Source organism: Mus musculus, chromosome 15 (genome assembly GCF_000001635.26).
Source record: "Mus musculus strain C57BL/6J chromosome 15, GRCm38.p6 C57BL/6J".
Lineage (NCBI taxonomy): Eukaryota > Metazoa > Chordata > Mammalia > Rodentia > Muridae > Mus > Mus musculus.
The window spans coordinates 52,921,341-52,937,548 of record NC_000081.6 but is presented as its reverse complement, the minus strand read 5'-3'; the positions used below and the strand labels follow the sequence as shown (position 1 = coordinate 52,937,548).

The 16,208-nt window shown below is 39.6% G+C and overlaps 1 long non-coding RNA gene across 1 annotated transcript in view; it reads left to right on the top strand.

Annotated features, from left to right (window-relative positions):
- Nucleotides 1-3,989: 3,989 nt before the first annotated feature.
- Gm41323 overlaps nucleotides 3,990-16,208 on the top strand; it is a 205,853-nt gene continuing 193,634 nt past the window's right edge. Inside the window, exons 1-3 of the long non-coding RNA XR_875338.2 lie at nucleotides 3,990-4,095; nucleotides 5,161-5,204; nucleotides 11,278-11,336. This is a non-coding gene — a long non-coding RNA (predicted gene, 41323). The remainder of the gene's footprint in view (nucleotides 4,096-5,160; nucleotides 5,205-11,277; nucleotides 11,337-16,208) is intronic.

Genomic DNA, 16,208 nt, shown 5'->3' with positions numbered 1-16,208 from the left:
GTGGCTGTAAATGTGTCCTCAGAACAGCCATCTTTCTTTCTTTTGTTCATATTCCGTTCCTTCCCATTTCTTCCACAGGTTGCTTTGCTGCTAGAGCCTGTAGAAAGGCTATAGCCCATCATTCTAAAGTGATTTTTAAGCTGAGCAATGTCCTCATCTCTTTCCCAAGGTGAGTCAAATAATTAGAAGCATCCCGCTGCTTTCTCATTCTCTTCCTGCCAACATGTCTGTGTGCTGTTCCTGGCTGTAGGGAAATGGACTCCAAGTATATATCCATCTTCTATCTGCCCTGGACATGCCCATGGCCTCTGCCACTGTTTCTCTTTCTTCCTGCAATGGTTTGTAAGGAAAGGTAGTTATTTCTTCTCAGTTGATGCTGAAACTGACAGAAACTAGTCACTGTATAGTTCATGTACGATTGGCACCCGTCCCCAGGCCACTGCTGGTGTTTGTAGCTGACACCCTCTGTCCCTCCTCTTTGGTAATTTCAGTTATTATCCTTGAGGAGAGTGGAGACTGTGTTTATGTTGTCATCCTTCCTGTGAGTCTGGTTTTTATTTTTTCAACTTAATTTTTTTTAACTTAGCAGATGTTAAAAAGTTGCTTAAATTTGCATTTCTTGATTACAAGTTAGCTTGAACATTCTCCCAGACATTTGTTTCCTATTTGTGTTTTCTCCTGTGTAAATCTTGTGGGTTTGAGACTTGATCACTTAGCTTGTCGAGTCCTAGGGGTAGTTTCTAAAAATACATGTATGCATTCTGAGTTCATTAAGGAATTGTTCTTTCTTTCATTTTCGACACAAATATTTTCTTGTTCAGTTATAATACATGCCCTTTTCATTTTGTGTATATTTTATAGTGGATTTTCAATTACATTATTGTCCCTCAAAATTATTTCCTTTTTAAGTCTGTTTACTTGCTGGGTAGGTTTTCCTGTTCCTGTAGGGCATGAGAGCTGGTGGCCCTGCTTTCTACTTCCTCCCCACTATCTAGAAAATGTCTGCCACATGGTAGTGGCTCAGTAATACTTAGTGTAGTGCACTTGTTTGCTTTATATAATCCAAGCGGACCATCCTCTCTTAATAGTCTTAGTGATTAATTGAGTCTTATATACATTAGTTTGAAAATGCGTAAAGTTTTTCTTTTACCTACAAAGTATCTCTGATGTTTTTTTTCATGTTATTATCTTTACCCTGTATATTATTATATGATTCTTGCTTGTTCCTTTTAAAATAACATTTTAATCGTATATTAAATTATTCTTTTTCATGGACTGGCTTTTCTAACTCTGAAATATTATAATATAGGTTCCATTATTATTACTATGTTTTAAAGCAGATATCATAAGTTTCATTTCCCCTCCTACCTCTTCTTCTGAGAATTTTATTAATAAATGTGCTCATATTCCTTTGTGTTGCTTTCAGAATCATTTGTGAGTCTTTCCTGATGGTCCCTCATGATTGTTACCATATTATTTTAATATTAATAAAAAGATAGTGGTTAATTCAGTTTTGGATTGGCAGCAGGTTTGGTTGTCATTCCCTGTGACTGCCTTTCCTGCCTTACAGAACTTGGAATAATATTTCCTTATCTTTGAACTTTTGGAGTCTCTTGCATTTTTTCAGAATTCACAGATCATTATTAGTAGCTCTGCAATTGTACCAGAGAAGGTCCTCCGTATAAGGAAAGTGATATTTTTTTGTACTGCTGACTAAAATGAATTAAGCACTTTTAAAGCTATGTATTTATTTAATTATCTTTCTTTTGTTGTCTGAGACAGGGCTTTTCTCTATATCCCAGAATGGCCTTGAACTTTAGATTGTCCTGTCTCAGGATTACAGATGTGTGGTACCATATCCAGTTATCTTTATTTTACCCTGTACATATTTTCTCCATCTAAAGTAAGGCTTAACTCATGGTTAAATATTTCTTCTTTAACAGTCTCAGACAATTATCAATGCATGAACTTCTAAAGTCCTAAAATGGTCCTTCAAGCTTCATCATTTGAATGCTCAGATTAAGTTGTTGACTGCAAATACCTATTTCTCACACACCAACTGACTTCACGAAACTCTGAGAAAGTCTTGTATAAAATTCATATAAATCATGTAGTTTATTATGGAAGATACACAGTTGAGAAGCACAAGTATAGGCCAGACTTCTGGGATAGGGAAATGCTAACAGAGCAAATTAGAAGAAAATATAAGATGTATAAAATGTCACTGCTGTGAAGAAACCAGTTGAATCAGACTTGCTTCAAATGACCAAAGAGAGCTCTATTTTATCCATTTCCCAGGGGATGGTCAGGTCTAGCAAAATGAGTTACACCTATCATATCACAGTGGAATCTGAGGTCTTGCACAACCAACATGAATAATATTAGTCCAACCAGAACATTCTCTTTCTGGAGTCAACATATATCAATTAAAGCCATTTTTTGTTTGTTTTTAAATAAACATCATTGGTTTCTGGGCACTGTGCTGTGTTGTGAGGCTATCAGAGACAATAGAAATGTCCAGCACGTTGCACTGAGAACCTTAGGGAGTCATTGAGCTACCAAGGAGCTTATAATAGCATATATAGGTAAGTAATGTTGCAGTGGAAGTAGGGGCATAATGCTTTGCAAGTGAACAGGAGGGATAGAAAATGTAGATTAGATGTGCTGGAAAAGTCCTCTCAGGAAAGAACAACTTCTAATGAGAAAACTGAGAGAAGAAAACAAAAACAAACAAACAGAAAACCCCAAGACATTAGCTTGTCCACAGCGAGTTGGAGATAATCCTGACCGAAGATACAAGGATATGCATGTTACGTATCATATTAGTTACTCTTTATATTGCTGCTGTAGAATACCAACCAGCAGCAGGTCAGGGTAGGAGAGGCTTCTTTGGGCTCCATTTCAAAGGGTACGAATGGGAAGCAAGGCACAGCACCAGAGATGCTTGGTTAATGGTAGCAGGGACTTGTGGCATGACTTGTTCAAAGAGGGGAGAAACAAAGGATAGGAAGGAAGCCATAATCTTCACAGCCTCTATGTGTTACCTAGACTTTATGCCCCAGAGTTTCTATAACAGTTCAGAGCAGCAATACCAGACATTTCAACATACAAGCCCGGGAAGAACACTTTACATTCAACCCATGACATGTATCTACAAAAACTTAAATCTACATAAAATCTATTTTTATTAGATATTTTCTATATTTACATTTCAAATGTCACCCCTTTTCCCGGTTTCCTCCCCACTCCCCTGGAAAGTCCCTATCCTCTCCCCATCCCCCTGCTTCTATGAGGGTACTCCCCACCCACCCACCCACTCCCACCTCCCTGCCCTCTAATTCCTGTACACTGGGGCATCCATCGAGCCTTCACAGAACCAAGGGCCTCTCCTCCCATTGATGCCTGACAGGGCCATCTTCTGCTACATGAGTGACAGAAGCTGTGGATCCCTCCATGTGTACTCCTTGATTGGTGGCTTAGTCCCTGGGAGCTCTGGGGGCTGGGGGGGAGGATCTGGTTGGTTGATATGGGCTTGCAAACCCCTTCAGCTCCTTCAGTCCATAAAATCTATTTTTAGTCACCATTATACTGGACTTATATTAAACTCTGGATTAGAGCATACTGAGTCCAATAGCTTTTGTCAGTGGTTGGATGGGTACTACTAATGTTGACTTTCATGACTTCCATTTTTGTTTGTTTTTGAAATTCTCTAATTTCCCCTCTTTCTTCCTCCCTAATTCTTAGACCGATATAATGTTAAACTATGATTACAGTAAAATAGGTTCCTTCAGAGTCCTGTCGTTGCCTTGGAAACTAGCCTATCGCCACCAAGGCTTTGTATGTACATGTGTTCTGACCCACAGTTCTTATTTTGCATTCTCTCAAAGGCAATCTACTTCCTCGTTTCTAGGAATAAACCTTAATAAAATTGAGGCTGCTATGTTTTCATACTGTTAACTTCTTGTTTGCTTTCTTTAACACAGAGAGAAGACAGCACACATTTATTGTGGAAATCAAATGGACCTTCTGCCTGAAGCATAGTTCACCATTCAACAGTGATTCTCCATATGACTGAAAATGTTAAAGCATTGTTTGGTAATTACATATCAGATATGATATATGTGTGACTCCAGCAGCTGAGCAGAAGTTAATGTTATTGTCCAAAAACCTTTCAAACCTAGGCTATTGCCTACAACTTGCAGATGAATCATCAGAGATAAATAAAGTGTTGATAAAGTCCACTGACACATACTGTCATCAATGAAGGTACAGATGTCAAGAACATGGATCTTGAAGGTCATTGATCTCATTGCATGAAAGAGAAAAACCCCACCTTTGTGAGACTCCTGGCTCAATAAAACAGAAAAATCAGGTTAGGCTGCACTTTGCGTACTCCTAGATGACCTTTCTGACTTGTTGGCATTAGTGAAGAGCAAATTTTCAGACCTATTGATATTTTGTGCAGAATTCTTTTTAGAGAAATTGGGGTACATTATACTATCCCCAAACCTTAGTTCTCCTCCTCACTTGCAGGTCTAACTTTGGAGCACATATTATTCTGTCTCTGTCATTTTTTACAAAATGAAAATGTCATCCGTGAGAGTTTTGGTCGATGTTTCAGAGTATGTCAATTTTGCTAGTCACATATGGCCCTGTGTCATTTATGTCAATATACAAGAGTGATTGACTGGGAAATTTTATTGACTGATAATATTGATCATCCATACAGAAGTGCTCAGACCTCTCTGTGGTGCTGTGCTCAGAAGAAACTTTTCCTTCATTATTATTTTCCTGAGAAATGACTTACTTTCAAGGGGTTTTGTGACCTTTACCTTCTTGGCGTGAGGGACATGAAGAGTGACTTGTCTGTGGATAACCACAGACTGGTTTTTTGGTTGTGAGCTCATGTAGACTCGGCTGGCAGTGTTTGTGTAGTACTTACACAGATACTCAAACACTGTGGGTGCCTTGAGAGGTATCTGGGAAATGCAATGTACTTTAAATTACCACCAAGTAATTTGATCTGAATAAGGCAACTCCAAAGAGAGCTCATTATGTTTCACCAAAATGCAATTGCAAACTGTAATTGGATTTCCTTTTAAGATGAACAGCAAACCAGGGGAAGTTGTGCATTTATCATTTTTGTCAATTCTTTTCCAGAACTGGAACACCAGGGATGAGAGTGCACAGTGTCACCCTCTTGGGTAAGAGAGTTTTTGTGTTAACTCTTACACTATAGTTAAAATCAGCAGGTACTGCTGGCTGTCACTCTTCTGTACACAATGGTCATCAGTGGACAGTTGAGCAGAGGAGGCACTCATGGATCTTTATAGAAGGTTATTCTGAGAGGAGAATTTATTGATTAGGGGGTCAGACAAAAAGTTCAAGGAAGGAAGATTATAAGATTGACATTCCAGTTCAAACTTGCAGTGCTGTGGTTTGGATCCAGGCCAGCAGTAAGTTTGTAGCAGAAGGTATGAGTATGAGGAACAAGTCAGGAGACCAGTAGCCAGAGCATATAGCAACCAGTCTTGTACATAGGTGATGATGTCCTGTAGAAATACCTGGTGTCTATGTGTTGGGAAGGAAGATGCTCCAGGGTCACAGTTAAACTTAGGTTTCTATTTTATAAAATGAGGAATTGAACTAGAAAAATTTCTACTTCTTTTAACACCCACCATTATAAGATGCATTGAATTTAGGAGTATTTCAAATTTTCCTTCCATTCTCTATAGAGAAGTCTCATGTCAGGAAAGAGTGATAGTTTTATTTGTTGTTTTTCTGATTTCTTATAGATTCATCAGCACTCCAGGTACATCCTGGGGCATCAAAGTGCTCAGTTATACAGAGACATCATCTTTTCTGATAACTGTTTAGAGTCAAAGACAATTGTCTTAGGTGCACTTGTGTTGGTAGATTGCCTTATGAAGTAAGTTGCAATGTGGACTCTCCTAAGGCATATCTTACTTTTAAAAGGGTATTTGCTTGTTTGTTATTTGTATGTGTGTGTATGATGTGTGCACATGTGTGTATGCATGTGCATGGCATAGCATGCTTGTGGAGGTCAGAGGTCATCCTTGTGTCTTGGTCCTTGCATCCCACCATCTTGGAAGCAGAGGATCTCTTTGTTGTTTGCTGTTGTGGTGCATATGTTGGGCTAGCTGGCCATTAAGTCTCTGGAGATTTCCCTGCCTCTACCTCCAATCTCACTGCACTAAGCCCATGATTACAGATGCACACTGCTGTGTCAATCTGTTCTAGAAATTTGGAACACAGGCCTCCATGCTCGTGTAGAAGGACTTTACCAAATAAATCCTCTCCCCAACTCTATGGCATATTTTCTATGCGTTTGGTTTTGTGCAGTCAGATCAGTTTTCAGAAATAGGCAGGATTTTAGGAGCAGCGTGGGTCCTGGAGACAGAGGCATCAGCTTGCTTAATCCATAGATGAAGAAGCTGAGCATGGGGCAGCTCCACAGATCTGAACCAGACCCCAGAACCAGCGAGTAGCAGAGAGACAGTGGAACAGATCAGATTGTTAATTTCAACACCAACCCACTTTCAACACATCATGACTGTGGAAATTTTAAGTCCCTGGGCAAGAATACTGAAGACATGCTTCTGAGCTGGGGCCATGGGAAACCAGGCAAAAATTACCCGTTGGCTTGTTTTTCTGTTCTCAGATACAGTCCCCCACTACCACCTCATTTTGAACAGTCCTGGCAATATTCTACTTAGTAATCCACAGCAATGATGATCGCAATCACACTTTCTCTTTGGCCATCCCGAAGAACATTTTAGTGTATTAATGTTGTTAATTAATCTTCGTGACATCTTAGCAAATGAAGCAGACTGTAAGTCGCATGTCCCACTTGGCTGACTGGGAAGCTGAGGTAGAAAGCAAGGTTACTGAGTTGCCGCAAGGTGAGAGAATAAGTCAGGGGAGCTGCTGAGCCATGAATAGCCTTTCCACAGCTGAAGCTTTAAAGTCTATGGGGAAGAGGCTCTTGCCATTCTACTTTGAAGATTACTGTTCAGTCACCAGAAAAAAAAAAAAAAAAAAAGCAGCCACTTTAAAGCCGACATTTTCTTTCTTTGCTGAGTTATTTTTCTTTTTTAAATTTAATTTAATTTTTTATTTTACTTAATCACTTTACATCCTGCTCACTGCTCTCTTCTTGGTCAACCCTCCCACATCCTTTCCCTCTCCCCCTCCCATGTGTGGGCTCCATAGGTATCTCCCCTGCCCTGGCACTTTAAGTCTCTGTGAGGCTAGGTGCATCATCTCCCACTGAGGCTAGACAAGGCAGCCCAGCTAGTAGAACATATCCCACATACAGGCAGCAGTTTTGGGATAGTCCCTGTTCCAGTTGTTTGGGACTCACATGAGGGCCAAGTTGCACATCTGCTATATATAAGTAAGGAGGCCTACGTCCCACCCCTGTATGTTCTTTTGTTGTTGGTTCAGTCTCTGAGAGCCCCAAGGGTCCATGTTAATTCTCTCTGTTAGTCTTCCTGTGGGGTACCTAGTTCCTTTGGGGCCTGTAATTCCTTCTCCTGTTTTTCTATAAGAATCCTCAAACTCAGTTCACTATTTGGCTGTGGGTATCTGTATCTGTCTGAGTTGGCTGCTGGGTGGAGCCTCAACTTAAGAATGATTAAAGATGGGGGACCTTTGGGATAGCATTGAAAATGTAAATGAGGAAAATACCTAATAAAAAAAATTTAAAAAAAAGAATGATTAAAGAATGTGTGTTACATCTACACAATGGAATAGTATTCAGCTATTAAAAAAACAAAGACATCATGAATTTTACAGGCAAATGTATGGAACCTGAGAGGATCATCCTGAGTGAGGTAGCCCAGTCCCAAAAGGACATGCATGGCATGTACTCACTTATAGTGGATCTTAGCCTTAAAATACAGGTACCATGTTACACTCCCCAGACCCAAGGAACTAAATAAGAAGGAAGGCCCAAGTGAGGAAGCTTGAATCTCACTTAAAAAGGGGGATAAAATAGTTGTAAGAGGCAAATAGAGGGAGGGAACTAGGAGGGAGGGCTTATGGGGAGGGGGATGGGGGATTCAGGATCAAGTGTGAGAAAGGACAGGAGAGATGACTAGATGGCCATAAAAATGAATGGAAACCTGAAACTGATGTGGGTGAGGAGGTGGGGGCATTTCCAGGATGAGATAGAGGCCTGTGATAAGAGAAGCACCCAAGAATCGATGGTGGTGACCTTAGCTGTGACTCACTGCATTGGGGATATGGACCCTGAAGAGACTACCTCCTGTAGCCAGACAGGAACCCCAGTGTAGCAATAGAGGCACCAACCTACCCACAAATCTTTCAACTCCAAATTTATCCTGTCTACAAGAATTGCAGGCATGGGGGATAAAGCAGAGACTGAGGGAATGACCAACCAATATCTGGTCCAATTTGAGACCCATCCCATGGGCAAGCACCAATCCCTAACACTATTAATGATACTCTATTATGCTTGCAGACAGGAGTTTTTTTTTCAATGCTTTTTATTTCAATGTTTATTATTTCTCTAACTCTGGGGGTCCCCACTCTTCCAGGACTAGGGTGATTCAGTATTTCTTTTGGGAAAAATTTTTTTCAGATGACAATATCTTTCCCCCTGTAGTTTCCCATTGCCTTTACCTTCTGTGAGACTGGGACATTCTGGTTTGTCATACGTTTCAGCAATCTGTCCCATTAGGCTTGCTTTTTCTTACCCGGGGATCTAGAATGGACTCTTGTCTTCTCAAGGTAACATTTCTCCTCTGGGAGAACATTTGCTTCTAATGCTGTATTTCAACATTTTATTTTCAGGAGAGAAAAGTCTGTGTGACTTCATCTCCCTGTGTTGAAAATGATGACTGTCTAGACCACGTGTTCCACCCAAGTTCTGTGTGGTTTCTGTGGTTACTGTAGCATTGGGGGTTGTTGGCCTTGCCTAGCCTTGACTGATTACCCTGAGGCCAAGCCAAGCAGAAGAGTGTTATTCTTTGTGGCCAAGTGTCTGGTTACACTCTAGGAGAAGGGAATGGGATTCCTGTAGGATGACAGGAAGACCTTCGTTATCTGTGGGAAAAGGAATGATTATGTTTCTCTATAGTTGGGTAATGTGGTTGCCTGTAACCTTGAGCCTGACCAGAGAATCCTGCTATCATTTACTTTGACACTGTATTTAAATTCCCACAATAATTAACCATGTTTCAAACATCTCCAGGAAATGAGTTATTGAAATAATATTCTGATGGTAAGGTAAAGTGTCTTTAAAAGCCTGAGCTAAATTCCAATGATAAAAAGGCAGAATCGAGACTATACCAAACCATTTGAAAGGCTGTCCTTTCAAAAGTGATTCGTTGTGAACTTCTTGATAGCTTTGTGTGATAGAGAGGGGCAGAAAGGCATGGAATGAAGCAATGTCACCATTTCACTAGGTATTAGCTTAATACATGTCTTCTGTAAATTGAGATGAATTAAATGGTATCGTCAAAAAGTAAAACACTTGCAGAGCTTTAGAGCTAGAAGGGTAGAGAGGAAATAATGACTCCATAATAAGAACATTCTCCATGTTGTTGCCTGCAACCAGTAACTTCATGGCAGACATTACTAATGGATCTTATCACTTTTCTTTGCTGTGCCTATTTCAATATCACAGTCTTTATTATTATTTCACCAAACCATACACAATTCTATTATAGGATTTGGCCCTCCCTTTACAAACCTCTTACCAGTGCTATCTCAGAGCAAGCCAATTGTTCTTCTATCCTCAAGAAGAAAGCCAAAAGTACAAAAGAGCCATGTGTTGGAGTCCCACTGACAATTCTATAGGGCAGGCATTTTTTGACCAAATTTGAGTTAATTTGAGTTCTAGACCTTTGATGGACTTGTCTCCAAGTATAGACCCTTGAACATACTATACAATTAAGAAAATAAATGCAATTAAAAATAACAGTTAAGAATTTTTAGCCAAACATTTGATAATACAAGGTTTGGGAAAGATCTCTGAAAGCATATTCATATGCCTTAGAATAGTACCACTTAAATTAGCATTATGCTACAAATATATTTCTATAACTTTAAAAATATGTTTAGAATTTCTCTTTCCCTCCCTCCCTCCCTCCCTCCCTCCCTCCCTCCCTCCCTCCCTCCCTCCCTCCCTTCCTTCCTTCCTTTCTTTCTTTCTTTTTTGTTTTTTTTTGAGACAGGGTTTCTCTTTGTGTAGCCCTGGCTGTCCTGGAACTCACTCTGTAGACCAGGCTGACATTGAACTCAGAAATCTGCCTGCCTCTGCCTCCCAAGTGCTGGGATTAAAGGCATACCTTACCACTGCCTGGCTTTAGAATTTTTTAATATTACCTTCACTCCTATTTTCTCCTGTCTACCTTCTACCCCAGTCAGCATGTGATTTCCCATACAGGTCCCCTTTTCACAGCCATGGCTTTTTGCTTTTCTTTTTTGTGTGTCCCAATAAGTGTAACCAGGGCTGTGTTGTGTGACTGTGATTTGGAACTATCCATAAAATCCTGGTAGGCTTACCTGGGTACTCAACTAAAGACAATGATGGTCCCTTTACCAGTAATCAATCGTTCAACAAGGAGAGAAAGGGTTCCATGAGTCCCTCCCCAAACCCATGACAGGCTCAGGGCTATCAACTTCAGTTACCATGGGAACATGATACAACGGTGGTGCTATGCACAGAAGGCATTTTCAGTAACTTTTGCCACTTTTAAATATTTAAAAAAATATTTATTTATTTATTTATTGATCTATTTATCTATCGTTCTTTTTCACCCTATTCTTTAATTTTCCCTAAGCCTTAGAGGGCATAGTATGTATACATGTATGCATATATGCACTGTTTAGAGCTAAGCACTGGACTGTTGGTCATTTTTGACTACTAACATCATCATTAACCTTCGTATTCACTATCATTCAGTAAAGAGAAAATTCTTTAAGGCTGAGAGTGATATTTTCTTATGGATGTAAGCATAGGTACCACATCAATTTAATTAATTACACAAGAATGCATTACCCCTTAACATCTTTAGACCTCCTTAGCCATGGGTTTTTTGGTTGGGTTTATAGTCCCAGACACTGACTCTATCCTATATTATGGGCTTCAAATTAAATGAGCGCCTTGTTGGGAGGCTTCAGACAGTTGTGCCACTATGGCATCGGTGGGGTGCAACTTGCCTAGCAGATTGCCATTGTGATGTGTAGGATTTGCAATCATTTGTATTTTCTTTCTTTGACTACCAGCAGATTCCATTGTACCTCCTAGGACTATGAATGCTAGCCAGCATTGATGAAGCCTCCAGGTAAGTTCCAGCTTGATTTCTCAATGAAAATGTGTGTTGCCTTTAGCAACATGGTCTTAATAAGCCATGGTCCAATAAGCCCTGGAGGGCAGCCAAAAAAAATTACCAAGAAGAGTGTTAAGAGTCTGTATTTGTTTTTGAGCCTCTGCAACATCTCTGACCAACAACTCAGAAAGAGATTCCCCTTACCTACCACTGAGATATTTTTGTTTAATAATACTTAGGTTTTAGAACTAACTTTTTTCAATCATATAGGGCATCTCTCTTCTAGGTCTTTATTTTTCTTTAGTGTATATCTTTTAGTTGGATTACAAAGTAGTAGATTTTTACTTAAGATTTTATTATAACTTTTGTTATGGTTAACCCAGACCTTTCCTACCTTTAAGGGGGGGGGGGCTTCCTGACCCAGTATTTTCCCCTTTATTTTCATGCCTCTTATGTTCTAATGTCTCTTTCCTTAAGAGATCTACCACCCAATGGCTCCTTTCTAGTTTTCTAGAGTTTAGAGGAACTCCAAGTTAAATACACAAGTCTAAAGATTCAATGTTGAATCCACATTTGAGCACAAATCCAGCATATTTTTCTTTCCATGGGTGGGTTACCTCGTTCCATGTGAAATTTTCCTGTTCCATACATTTATGTGCACGTTTCAGCATTTTTTAACTGGATGACATTTTATTTTTTGTTATCGTTTGAAAGTTTCACACATGTGTACAATGATATCATATTCCTTCAGCACTATTTCCCTCCAACTCCTTTTGGTGCCTCCTACTTTATCTTCCTCTCAACTTTCTATACACTTTTTAATCTTTCATTTTTGTTATTAATGACCCTCAAAATCTAATGAGTTCTGCTCATATGCATACACGTTTGTGTCCATCCACTGAGGCATGAGTACCTTACCAGCAGCCATATCCCAAAGGAGAGTGACTTTCCCTCAGCAGACATCAGTTGCCATTAACTCCTTCAATAGTTATGGAGCCTAGAGGTTTCCTCCTGTATTTGTGCTAGAATTGTGGCTGTCTTGATCTTGCATAAGTTTTGTACAGTTAAGCAGAGCTGCTGTGAGAGTTGATGCATGAGCATCCATCCAGGTCATGTCAGAAGGTTAGCATTTCCTAGATCTCCTTCTCAACCACTCACTCTTACATTATTTTCACCCACTTCTATTAAAGTCCCTGAATCTGGGATAGTGGGAGATTGATATAGAGGACCCATCTATGGTTCAAAACTCAGGAGTTATTTATACAAATGCTTTGGCTGATTATGAATCTTTTCATTATCTGCTACCCTTTGTAAGGAGAACCTTCTTGTTCAAAGTTGAGAGTAGCACAAATCTGTAGCAAAAATAAATATTTATAATGTAGTTTAGCAGCATGACCACTGAGCAATGCAACAGCAGTATGTTCTCTCCTGGAACCTATGATCTCCCAGTCATGGGTTTATTAGTAGGATCATAGTACTAAGCACAAACTCCCTCCAGTGGAGAAGAGCTTATATTAAATCAGACTAGAGATTGGTCACCATCTGTCTTAGTGAGGGTTTCTATTGCTGAGAAGAGATTCCATGACCAAGGCAACTCTTACAAGGGACAACATTTAATTGGTCCTGGCTTAAAGGTTCTGAGGTTCAGTCCAGTATCATCATGGCAGGAAGTATGGCAGTGTCCAGGCAGTTATGTGCCTGGAGAAGAAGCCAAGAGTTCTACATCTTGATCTCAAGGCAGATAGGAGGAAGTGCTCTTCTGCAATGGGTGGAGTCTCAGCATAGAAGGAAACCTCCAAAGTCCATGCCCATAGTGACACACTTCCTCCAATAGGGCCACACCTCCTAAAAATACTACTCCCTATGAGCCAACCATATTCAAACCACCACACCACCAAAATCTTCATGCTACTACTGCAACAGTGAACACATCTTGTTAGTGGCACCGTATAATAACATGCAGTGTTCAGGGCTGGATAAGACCATTGATGTCTTTTGTTTCCCAGCAGCTTGCATAATAATTTGTGACACTATATATATAAAATCTATCCATCAGGGAAATAGTTTTTGGTCAATGTAGAGTTGATTTTTTTTTTTATGTCTTGCATTCAAAATAAATAATATCTTCAGTAGCAGGTTCTGTCAATCTAGTTACAGTGGACAATCAAGAGTAATAGGATGATTGATTTTGGAGACTAGGGCTGTCTTAGTCAGGGTTTCTATTCCTGGACAAAACGTCATAACCACGAAGCAAATTGGGGAGGAAAGAGTTATTCAGCTTATACTTCCATACTGCTGTTCATCACCACAAGAGACAGCATTTGTAATTCCTACTGGAGCTTTGAGGAGTTGACTGCCTGTTGAGCTTGCTTTGCTATTCAATCCAGCTGAAACAAAGGATGGGTCTGTGGGGTTTCCCTATTTAAACACAGAGCTGAAAATAAAACTTTGAGCCTTGATCAGAAACCTTTGTCTTGCCTCCATCCTTCTCTCACACACCCATCCTTTTTTATTTCCAGCCTCCCTTTCAGGTACTTATTTCACCCATGGCTGCTGGACAGCTACATATCTCCTATCTTTCCATGTCACCTGTATCTATTCTCTTCCCTAACTATTTCCTTAGAAAATCATGTTTCCCTAAACTTTTTGAGGCACCATTTGTTTGGTTTAATCTTTTGGCCAACATTTCATTTCCACATGCCCCACTTCTATATTTAAGGCTTTCCACTAAAGTGTGAACTCTTTCTACTTTCATTGAGCCCACTTTTTACTATCACCTATTCCTTAAAGCTTCCACCCCAGGGAAGCTGGTTATAAACTCCCAGAGACTATTATTACTTCAATATTCTGCTTCCATGGCTTATCTTTCCTTTACATTTACTGCTTACCTCATTAATTCCTGGTTGTCTCAGGTCTCAAATACCCTCCCCTTACACAGAAATCTGTCCTGTCCTCCCAAGGCCATTATTTATTTAAGGCCATTAAGGATTTATTCCTTGTGTGTGCTGTACTACTCTTGTGCTCAGACAAAAAAATTATGGAACTATCTTGCTTTGATATCAATGCCTGGTTTTTTCTTCCCCCCGCCCTCTAAACTATTTTTTTTTCTTTCTTTAATGTCTGGGTTATTTATGTCCCCAGAACTTTATCCCATGTAATATACTATTAATAAATGTAGATTAATGAATAACCTGGAATTATTTGATAAGTAATCTTTACTAAAATGTTAATGTCCTTTCCTTAGAGAAATTTGTCTTTTATTAGAAAAGGGCAGAAAATTTTAGATTTTTACCATTAATGAGCTGCTGGGAACCCTAGTTTACTAATTTATTCTTTTGGCTTACAGGTTATCAAGTATCTTGTTTGGGTCTCAGGGGTTTCCTGAGACATGGACAAATTGAAATGGTCTGCCACTCTAAATTTAGATCAACCACATCAGAACATGCTGTTCTATTTGCACAAAAATGAAAATAACTGGTATCATTTTCCTTTCTTGAAACTTCAGAAAAAATGTGTATTGTTTATTTGGCATGCAGTTATGACCACATACCTAATAGAAAACAACTTGAAGAAGTAAAGGCTCATTTGACTTACAGTTTCAGGATGTAGTCAATCACAGTGAGAGAAATATGGCTGCAGAAGTGGAAGGCATTTGATTACAGTGCACAGGAAGTAAGAAGGTGGAGAGACTAAACAAGAAGTGGAGTGAGGCTATGAAATCTCAAGGCCTACTCCCAGTGACTCACATCCTCCATTGATGTTCAGCCTCCTAAAGATTTAACAACATTCCCAAATAGCTCTGCCAACTGAAAAAAATGTGTATTGAAACCAAAATGCTCAAAGGCATGACCTTGTGGTGCATATTTCACATTCACAATACAATGTGCTGCTCTTGGTGTCCATGAAGCAGTGAAGCAAAATTCATACGTTCTACCTTTAAAAGTCCCAGCAGTCCCCATTATACTAACACTGGCCAAAGGTCAAAGGACAAAGTCTCCTTAGACTCAAGACAACCTCTTTATTTTTAGTCCCCATAGTGTAAAGAACAAGTTGCATAGGTTTAATATTCTGTGGGACAAAATAAACATTCCCATCCCCCAAAGGGAGAATTGGGGCATAGTAAAGAAAGCTTGCACCAAATCAAGACCAAGATCCAGGAGAGAAACGCCAAATCCTTCAGCTCTCTGCAATCTGGGACTCCTGTTGGAATCTTCATGAATGCAAAGGACTTTAGTAATAGTACATCTCCAGCCCCATTCCTCCAACTCTGGTGCCTGTAGCACATACATCCTTCCTTTTGGGCCAGTTGTTTTCTGTGTATATACCTTTTTTTTCAGTAGAAATCCCATGGTCCTGGCATCTCTGCTATCCTGGAGTCTCTTTGGAAACCAAGGCTGAACCTTCACAACTTCATGTAATGGTTTTTCAAGGCCCCCTTTTAGGCCTAAACTCTCCCTATACAATACATAGCCTCAATAGCTCTCTGGAATTGTATAACAAGACACATAACCCCTCAATCTTGCATCAAAACCAATATTATTTGAAGGAAGCTACTGAGTTCTGTTGCCAAAAACTATGCAAGCCTGCAGATACTTTGGTGGCTGCTTCTGCAAAATTACTTCCCTAGGCAGTTGTTTACAACAGGGAACACCTTTTATGACATTCTCAATTTATACTCTTTCTTTTCAAATAAATGTGCATTTTAGTAGGTTTGAGTTTTTGATCAGTGGAGTCTTGACCTGAGGGTAAGTTTCTCATTGTTCCAGAACATATATAGCAGAGGCTTTCTCTTTAATAGGTCTAGTTTCTTTAACAATTACAACCTCTTTTCTAGCTTTAAACTCATGCTTTCTTCCTCAACAAACTATACTTTTAAAATGTTCTTAA